Source organism: Tupaia chinensis, unplaced genomic scaffold (assembly GCF_000334495.1).
Source record: "Tupaia chinensis unplaced genomic scaffold, TupChi_1.0 Scaffold000557_1, whole genome shotgun sequence".
NCBI classification, from domain to species: domain Eukaryota; kingdom Metazoa; phylum Chordata; class Mammalia; order Scandentia; family Tupaiidae; genus Tupaia; species Tupaia belangeri.
Genome location: NW_006160069.1, coordinates 951,694 through 960,498, shown reverse-complemented (window position 1 = coordinate 960,498; position 8,805 = coordinate 951,694).

Below are 8,805 nucleotides of genomic sequence, written 5' to 3'. Positions count from 1 at the left end.
ATTGAAGCATGTCACTTGAAATCAAGTGTGGAAATCCCTACTTGTGATGTCATGTCAGTAGTTAAACTTTTTTTTTCTTTTTGGAGAGGTTTTTGCTATAGGGGGTGTGGTTTTTGCTATAGGGTGTGTGCCCTTGCCAGAGAGAGAGACAGAGAGACAGAAAGCGAGAAATAACCCCCCAGGGGGATGGCCATGCTTCAATCCCTTCTCCTCCATTCTCCTCTTGGAATCTTGGGCACACATGCACATGCCCCTGACCTGAGTTTAAGCCACTGGGTCCGGGACTAGAAACACAGTCGACTACATAGGAGTCCAGTGACATAGCCATTATGCCAACTGCTGGTTCCAGTACTTAAACTTTTTTGAATTCTTGGTTACTTTAGATATTGAATTATAGATGCTCAATCTGTAGCAATTACAAGCTCTTACCCACTATCTTTTACAACGTAGGCTTTTTTTTCCCCTTTTTTTCTTATTATCATCATAATCTTCTTTATATTACATTGGATTATATATAGCTTTACAGTGTATTACATTGCTTTTTCAAAAGGGAATGCCATGCATGTCAGTCAATATAGAGATATTAATCTCCCCACTTCAACGTAGGCATTTTTTAATTAATTTTTTTCTATAAAAGGCCATAGATAGTAACATGTGATAGTACTATTGAGCAGGAGTTTCACATAGGAAAGATGCTCTAGTCCCTGAAAAGAAAATATCGGAATAGAAAAATCTCCATCTGGGTGCAGAAACAGGAACCACTGCAAATGTGAAATATATTTTGAGGATCAGCAGGGGGCACTAAGATTCCATAGGAAAAATATATCCCTGTTACCATTCATAAATTATTTTTCTTTTTCTTTAACTCGATTGATAGCACCATACATTTTATACTTAAAAAAAATCTTTATTATAGTGTATCTTTGCTTTTTAACCCTTGAAGTGTAGGTGCATGTAACAATTATTTTAACTGCCAATTAAAAAAAAAAAAAACTTCCTATTTTCTATTTGCATTCTGGTTTGGTTCTCATTCAGCATTCAAATGCAATGCTATTTTCTTCCCTTTGACAAACATAGAGTAATTAGGATTTTTCACAGACAAGTGATTACCTAATAAATGACCTTCTGCAGGCAGCTCTATTAAAATGGAGCAAAAAGGATGTTTACTACAAGCAGTGGCCAAGAAGGAAGTACAGGGACAAGACAAGCTCTGCATAACCAACAGCTTCTTCAGCTCGAAGAATAATGAAGGCACTTACTGAACTAGCAGATCTGTACTAAAAATAATTATAAGCCTGACAGGACACTAAACTATAAACACAAATTATGATTGGCTATTGCAACAGTTCATTAATTCTGTGGAAGTCCAAGGATAAGGTATTATGCTTATATTCACAGGAGATATCAGCAAGTAAGAAAAACATCAAAATATATAACCTAGGGAAGAGTGAAAAAAAAATGATTTTTAGGGAGCCAGCAGTTAGCGTAATCGTTATGTGGCTGTACTCCCATGTAGCCGACCGCAGTTCGAATCCCGGACTCATTGGCTTAAACTCACACCAGGCGAGTGTGCATGCGTGCCCAAGATCCCGAGGGAAGAATGAAGGAGGGGGGATTGTGGCATGGTCATCCTCCCTGGGGGGATAGTTTCTCTTTTTCTGTCTCTCCGTCTTTGTCTTTCTGGAGAGTGCACGTGCCCTATAGCAAAATAAATTAATAAATAAATAAATAAAATCGATTTTTTATAAATCTTCTCTGATTTTAGTTTATTTAAAGGATGAGAAACGTATGAACTCTATATGAAATATACCTGAAGTATATTTTTGTGCAGTTGTAATTGTTTAATGAAACCAGTTATTGCAGGGTTCTTGTATGGAATACATGGCCATGTATTTTTGACTATATCCTTATTTGTATTTACAAACTACTTAAAATATGTCACTTAAAAGTTCAGACTGGTCTTCCTATGTGGTTTAAATATTGCACAGCTAAATCTTACCATCTGCAGCCCTATGGCTGGGCCAACTTTCCTAGTGATCTTTAAGAACACAATATATTGTTATTAACTAGAGTCACATGTTGTATCATGTAATAGGTCTCTTGAACTTATTTTTCATTCTTTTACTAACATCCCTCTGACCTCATTCTACTATAATACTTTCTATTCTTTTATTTCAATTGTTTGAGTTTAATTCTTTTAAATTTCACATAAGCGAAGTCCATGTAGTATTTGTCTTTCTGTGCCTAGCCTATTTTGCTGAATATAATATCTTATAGGTTCATCTCTGTTGTTGCAAATGACAATATTTTCTTCTTTTAATATTCCACTATATATTCACATATGTATATATCCATTTCAATCTTTCTCTATAGCTATATATTATATATACACACATATCTATATATCTATCTGTACATATATATATATACATATATATATACACACACACATATAGAGATTTAGATGTATATAGATATATATCTCACTTTATATTTTATGCAGTACCCATTGATAGACACTGTCTTAGTTCATTTTGCATTGCTAACAGAAATAACTGAGATTGGGTGACATATAGAGTAAATAGAAGTTTATTTGCACAATTGACAAAAATTCATCATTCTGGTGGGTGGAAAGTGGCTTCACAAAATGAGGAAAGGCAGAACTTTTTGGCAAAGTAGAGCACAGTCTATATCCATGATCTCTGCCTATTTTGATTTTACTCCCTCTGCTTATGCATTGGCCATGACTCAATTACATGGGCACTGCCCTAGTGACATCACTTCCAAAGGCACAAATCTGCAACACCAAGAAGGGAGTTAAGTTTTCATGTAATGTCTTAATCAAGTTCCGCCACATGAATTGTGGGGAGAATCCAAACCATCGTGGCGACTTAGGTTTGTTCCATATTTTAGCTCTCGTGAATAACGTTGCAATAATTTCGTCTCTTAATCTTTATACTAAAGATACGTGATTTACACATTACTCTTACAGTATTTGAGCATTCTTAATTTGACCATGTGCTTACTTTTACCAGTGAATTTCATACAGTCACATGTTTTAATGTTACTATTAAGCATCCCCCCTCCCTTTTTTTCAATCTGAAGAATTTCCTTTAGCATTTGTAGTAAGACCAGTTTGGTGGTGATACACTTCTTCAGCTTTTGTTTATTTGGGGAAGTCCTTATGTCTCCTTTATTTTTGAAGGACAGCTTTGTTGCATATAGTATTTTTTTTCATGTTTAGGTGGCAGAAATATATTTTGTATATATGTGACACACTATTTATTTTTCATCTGTTGGGAACTTAAGTTGCTTTCATATCTTTTAAAATTTTTAAATATTATAAATTTTTGGAATTTTATACACTTAATCACTATATACCAACACAAATTTACCCAACACAAATATACTTCACACCAGTTGGGGATACGAAATGCATTATCATCTACTGATAATATTTCATTTCTGTGTCTCATAAATGTTCAGCCTTTCTATTTTCCTCCTTAATTTCTTTCCTTACACTCTCCCCCTTCTCCCATCCTCTTCCAACATTGACTCTAGGATCTGTAAGCATTTTCAATGCTTCTATGTCCTTTCATCTCCCTATTTCCACTATAGAATGTAGACAGTCAGTATATATTAAGTGGAGACAAGCAATTTCTCTCTTTCATAGCCTGACTTGCATCATTCAGCAGTAAATCTTTGATATTCGTCCACTTTCTATCTTGTTGTTTTTTATGGCTAAGTAGTATTCCATAGAGTATATGTGCCACAGTTTTTCAATCCATTCATCTGTTCATGGACATTTGGATTGGTTCCATATCTTAGCGATTGTGAATAATGCCACAATAAACATAGAGATGCAAGCACTTTTCTAACTGAGTGTTTTTCTGTCTTTTGGGTTGATACCCACAAGTGGAATTGCTGGATCATATGGTAGCTCTATTTGTAGGTCTTTGAGCAATCTCAATATTGTTTTCCACATTGCCTGATACAATTTACATTCCCATCAGCAATGTAGGAAGGTTCCTCTTTCACCACATCCCTGCTAGCATTTGGTTGACTGCTTTCTTCCTTCGGCACTTAAAAAGATCATCCTACTTTCTCCTGGCTTGTAAAGTTTCTGCAGAGAAATCTGTCACTAGCCTTATTAAAACATCCTTTTATGTCATTTGTTTAATTTCTCTTGATGTTTTCAAGATTCTTTCTTTTCGTTTGACAATTTGATTATGATATTCTTGGTGTGGTCTTGTTTAGATTGAATTTAATTGAAGACTTTTGTCCTTCCTGTATTTGAATATTGTACCTTTCCCCAAATTTTGAAAATTTTCTATTATTCCTTTATCTTCTTTAAAAAAATTTTTCTTGAGGGCATGTGTACTCGCCAGGGACAGAGGGAGAAGAAGATAAATGAGAAAGCAACCCCCCACACACGGGGGGTGGTCTTCTTGCAGTACCTTCTCCTCCATTTCTCCTTTCAGAATTTTGGGTACATTTGACACATGCTCACCATATTTTTCAAGCCATTGGATCAGGAACATAAATTCTTCCATTAGTCATGTGCAATCCAGTCACCCTAACCACCACGCAGGCCCATTTCTTTTTCTTTTCTTTATTTATTTTATGAGTAAGAGAAAAATTCACCCCCTCCCCAAAAAGAACCTGGAGGCTGTAATCCAATCCTGTAGTTTTAGCCAACCCTGGACAATCGGCACACAGCCCTGGCATACTCAGAGAGGTCTCCTGATATAAACCTAGAAACTTCCCATGTGAGTTAGCCTTACAGAACATCAGGTTTTACAAGTGTACCAACACCCAGTCTCTACTAATATTTCTTTAAGTAAGTTTTCTTCCCTTTGTCATTTTCTTCTCCTAAAACTTTCATTACTCAATCATTTGCTCTTTTGATCTTGTCTCATAATTCTGTAAAAGTTCCTTTTTTTTGTTTTTGTTTGGTTACTATTTTTGCTTTTTTTTCCCCTCTGAGTGTATATTGTCAAATAACCTGTAGTTTGATTCCTAGTTTATTTATTCTACTTGATCATTTCTGCTGCTGATGTTTTCTGTTACAATTTTTATATCATTCATTGTGTTGTTCAGCTCCAGAAGTTCTGTTTGATTTTTTTTTAAATTTAAATCTTTCTCTTAAGTTTCTTATTTTGGCTATTTATTTTTTTCTAATTTAACAGAATCATTTCTCTATACCTTTTGAAAGTTCACTGAGCTTCCTTAAAACAATTATTTTGAATTCTTCATCAGGCATCTTGTATATCTCCATTTCTTTAAAATCAGCTACTACTGAGAGATTACTGTGTTCTTTTGTTAGTGTTACAACTCTTCAGTTTTTATGTATTTTGTTGCCATATCGTGATGTCTCTGCATTTGAAGTAGGGACATACTCTAGTTTCTGCAAAATGACTTTGAAAAATGTTTCATCAATCCATTCTATGCAGAGATTTTAGACATGCAGAGATTTTAGACAGAACACACACATCTACTGCTAGAGTCTTTGTGAAAACCAACTTGATGCTTAAGTCAGCCGGTGGCTGGGCATGAAACCTATGTTTTTTAGGTTGATCCCGGAGTTTGTATCTGCTGGGTTGGACCTATAGATTGGGTCTGCAAGGATGGATCTGGAACCTGTATCTACAGGGATTGACCTGAAGTCTGGGTACACAAGGGCTGAACTGAGCTAAGGTGGACCTTGAGCCTCAGTCTGTAACAGCTAGAGAGGTAGACATTAGGATGGTCCTGTGCCTGGACCCACTGGGTTGGATCTTGTGTTTGAGTCCAAGACTACCTTGACTCAAGAGCAGACTTGGAGTGTTAGTCCATAGAAGCCAGCCAAACACTCAAATTTATCAGGGTATGATTGGACTCTGTGTTCTCTGGAGTCTAAAGCCTTGAAGACTTGGAGCTTAGATATGCTGTGGATGGCAGGGCTGGGTGTGTGGGTACTGGCTTAGGAGCTAGATTCATGAGGGCTGGTCTGGTTACTGGGGCTGGAGACATTGCCTTTTTGTTTAAAGTATAGCCTATGATTATCTGTCTATATCTATCTATCTATCTATTTATCTATCTCTATCTATCTTTACCTATCTATCTGTCTGTTTGTCTATCATCTATCTAATCTATCATTAGGCTCTGGCACTCTGATGATGAATATGTTATAATTTTAGTTTTTTAACAAATCAATAACTATATGATCATGTAGAAAACAAGATAGAATCCACATTCATTTAGCAAATGTTTTTGTAGCTGATAAGTGAAGATGCTTTGGATGAACTCACAAAATGGTATTTTAGTCCATTTGGGCTGCTATAACAAAATACCATAAACTGGATAGATAAACAAAGGAAATTTATTTCCCACAGTTCTAGAGGATGAGAAGTCCAAAGTCAAGATGCTAGCAGATCCAGGGCTTGGGGAGGGCCCCTTTCCTGATTCATAGATGGCACCTTTTCCCTGTGCCCTCTCATAGTAAAGGGGGCAGAGCAGCTCTTCCGGCCTTTTATAAGGGCATTATTTCCATTCACAAGGAATCTGCTCTTATGATCTAATCACCTCCCAAAGACCCTATCTCTTAGTACTATTAATTTGAAGGTTAAGATTTCACCATAGAAATTGTGAAGGTGTATTAACATTCAGACTACAGCAAATGAAATCTCAAGATGACTAAAAAGTATCCTGAAGAAATAATGATGACAATTAAATGATTTCTCTGTTAGTACAATTAATGCAATGTTTCAGAGAAATTTTAGGGAAAAGGTATTTATCAAGGGAGATCTGTTTTTCAATAAGACTGCTTGGTCCTATTAAGACACCTGTGAATGGTACATTTAGAGATGAACACTTCAGCTGAACACTTAAAGCATATTACTTCCTACTAACAATTTTGAGTTATGTGCTGTTTGCATTTGGCTGACTGTGCTGATTCAGTCGATCCCCAACTTTTCTCTTCAATATAATTAAATCAATTTTATATGCTGAGTCTGTGATGACTCTGTGGCTGTGTTAGCAGTCAATGGAAATGGTTTGTTCAGTGCATTTCATGCTGGTTCTCTCTCTATTAACAAAAATGGAATTTTCAGGCTTCATTACAAGATTAAACTGCTGATAGAATTAAAGATTGTTGATCCTTTCTGGGTAATTTTTTTCTTGGGAACTGCCACCCTGAAAATGAGAGTTGCAAGCCACAATTTCTCCAGGAAGGCATTTTTCTCTGACACAGGAAAAAAGCATCATGATATATCACTGAATTTGACAAAGGAGGCAAATAATAAACAAATAGACTCTTGGAAATAAATGAAAAGATCCTAATAGAATAGAGTGGATAGTCATCTGAAAAAAACTTAGGAGATGCAAAACATTAACTGTGTTTCTAGGGATAGGGATATTTAAGATCTCTATGAAATGCCAAAAAAAAATATTTCTCAATATGAAACAATGCATTACTATCTTTTTTTGGTTATTGAAGATGCACCCAAACTTTCTTTTATGTGGCCTACAATTTGGTTTCCTTCTCCCATACAGCAAAACAAAACAAAATCAAAACCAAATCAAACCAAAACAAAACAAGAACATCTTTCAGAAACACTAAAGCATTGCTTATTTATCTTTATCACATATGATGAATTGTCAGTACACTTTTCTTTACAGCTTATGAAGGATTTCAGGAGTCTGTGGCTAATAGATAAAGACCCCAATAAAATCATAAATATAATATTTATTTATTATACAGGTTTGATTGAAGTCCTATATTTTCTTTCACATTACTCTTTATGGTGAATTAAAGAATGTAATTGAACCTAAGAAAATGCTTCAAGAATTCATGCATAAACACATACATAAACATATATTTGGAGAAAGGAAATTACTTAATGTAACTTGTTAAATGTCAGTTTGATAACCTCAATGAAGAATGTTAATTTTTTTTTAATTGCCAGTGAGTGCATGTGCTCTCACTGAAGAGAGAGAGAAAACTAGAGAGAGAAAGAGCAAAAAAGCACCTCCCATGAGGAATGGGCATACAGCAATCCCCTCTCTTCCATTTCTCCTTTCTAGATTTTAGGAACACTTATGAGTCTGGCATATTTCTTTTTTTTCTTTTTTTGGAGAGGTTTTTGCTACAGGCTGTGTGCGCTCGCCAGACAGACAGAGAGAGACAGAGAGACAGAAAGCGAGAAATCACGCCCAAGGGGAATGGCCACGCAGCAATCCTTCTCCTCCATTCTCCTCTCGGGATCTTGGGCACACATGCACATGCACCCGGTGTGAGATTTTTAAGCCACCCAGTTTGGGGCCGAACTAGGGTCCACTACATGGGAGTCCAGCGACATAGCCATTATGCTAACTGCCGGTCCCTGTCTGGCATATTTCTTAAACCACTGGTCTAGGACTTGAGCCATGCATTTGGTCATGTGGAATCCAGCCACTTTAACCACCAAGCCACAACCTTTCCTTCTTTTGGGCTGACTTCATGGCGCAATAGTAATGTGCTACTCAATGGAAGCTGGATTTCACATGACAACAGGGTTAAAATCCCTAGATTGCTCAGCCTAAAACATGTGCTGAGCATGTGTATGAGTGCCCAAGATCTGATGGGCTGGACAATTAAAGGAAGGAGAGCATGTAGTGACCCGACCCTGTGCAAGGTAATCAATCATTTTTCTTTCTCCTCTCTTTTTCTCTTTCTTTCTCTTCCTTTTTCTTTTCTTTCTCTCTCTCAGGCTCACTCTCACATGTATGTGCTTTATCACAGATAAAGAAAAAAAATGAGATTTTCTTTTCAATGAATTGAGTTTT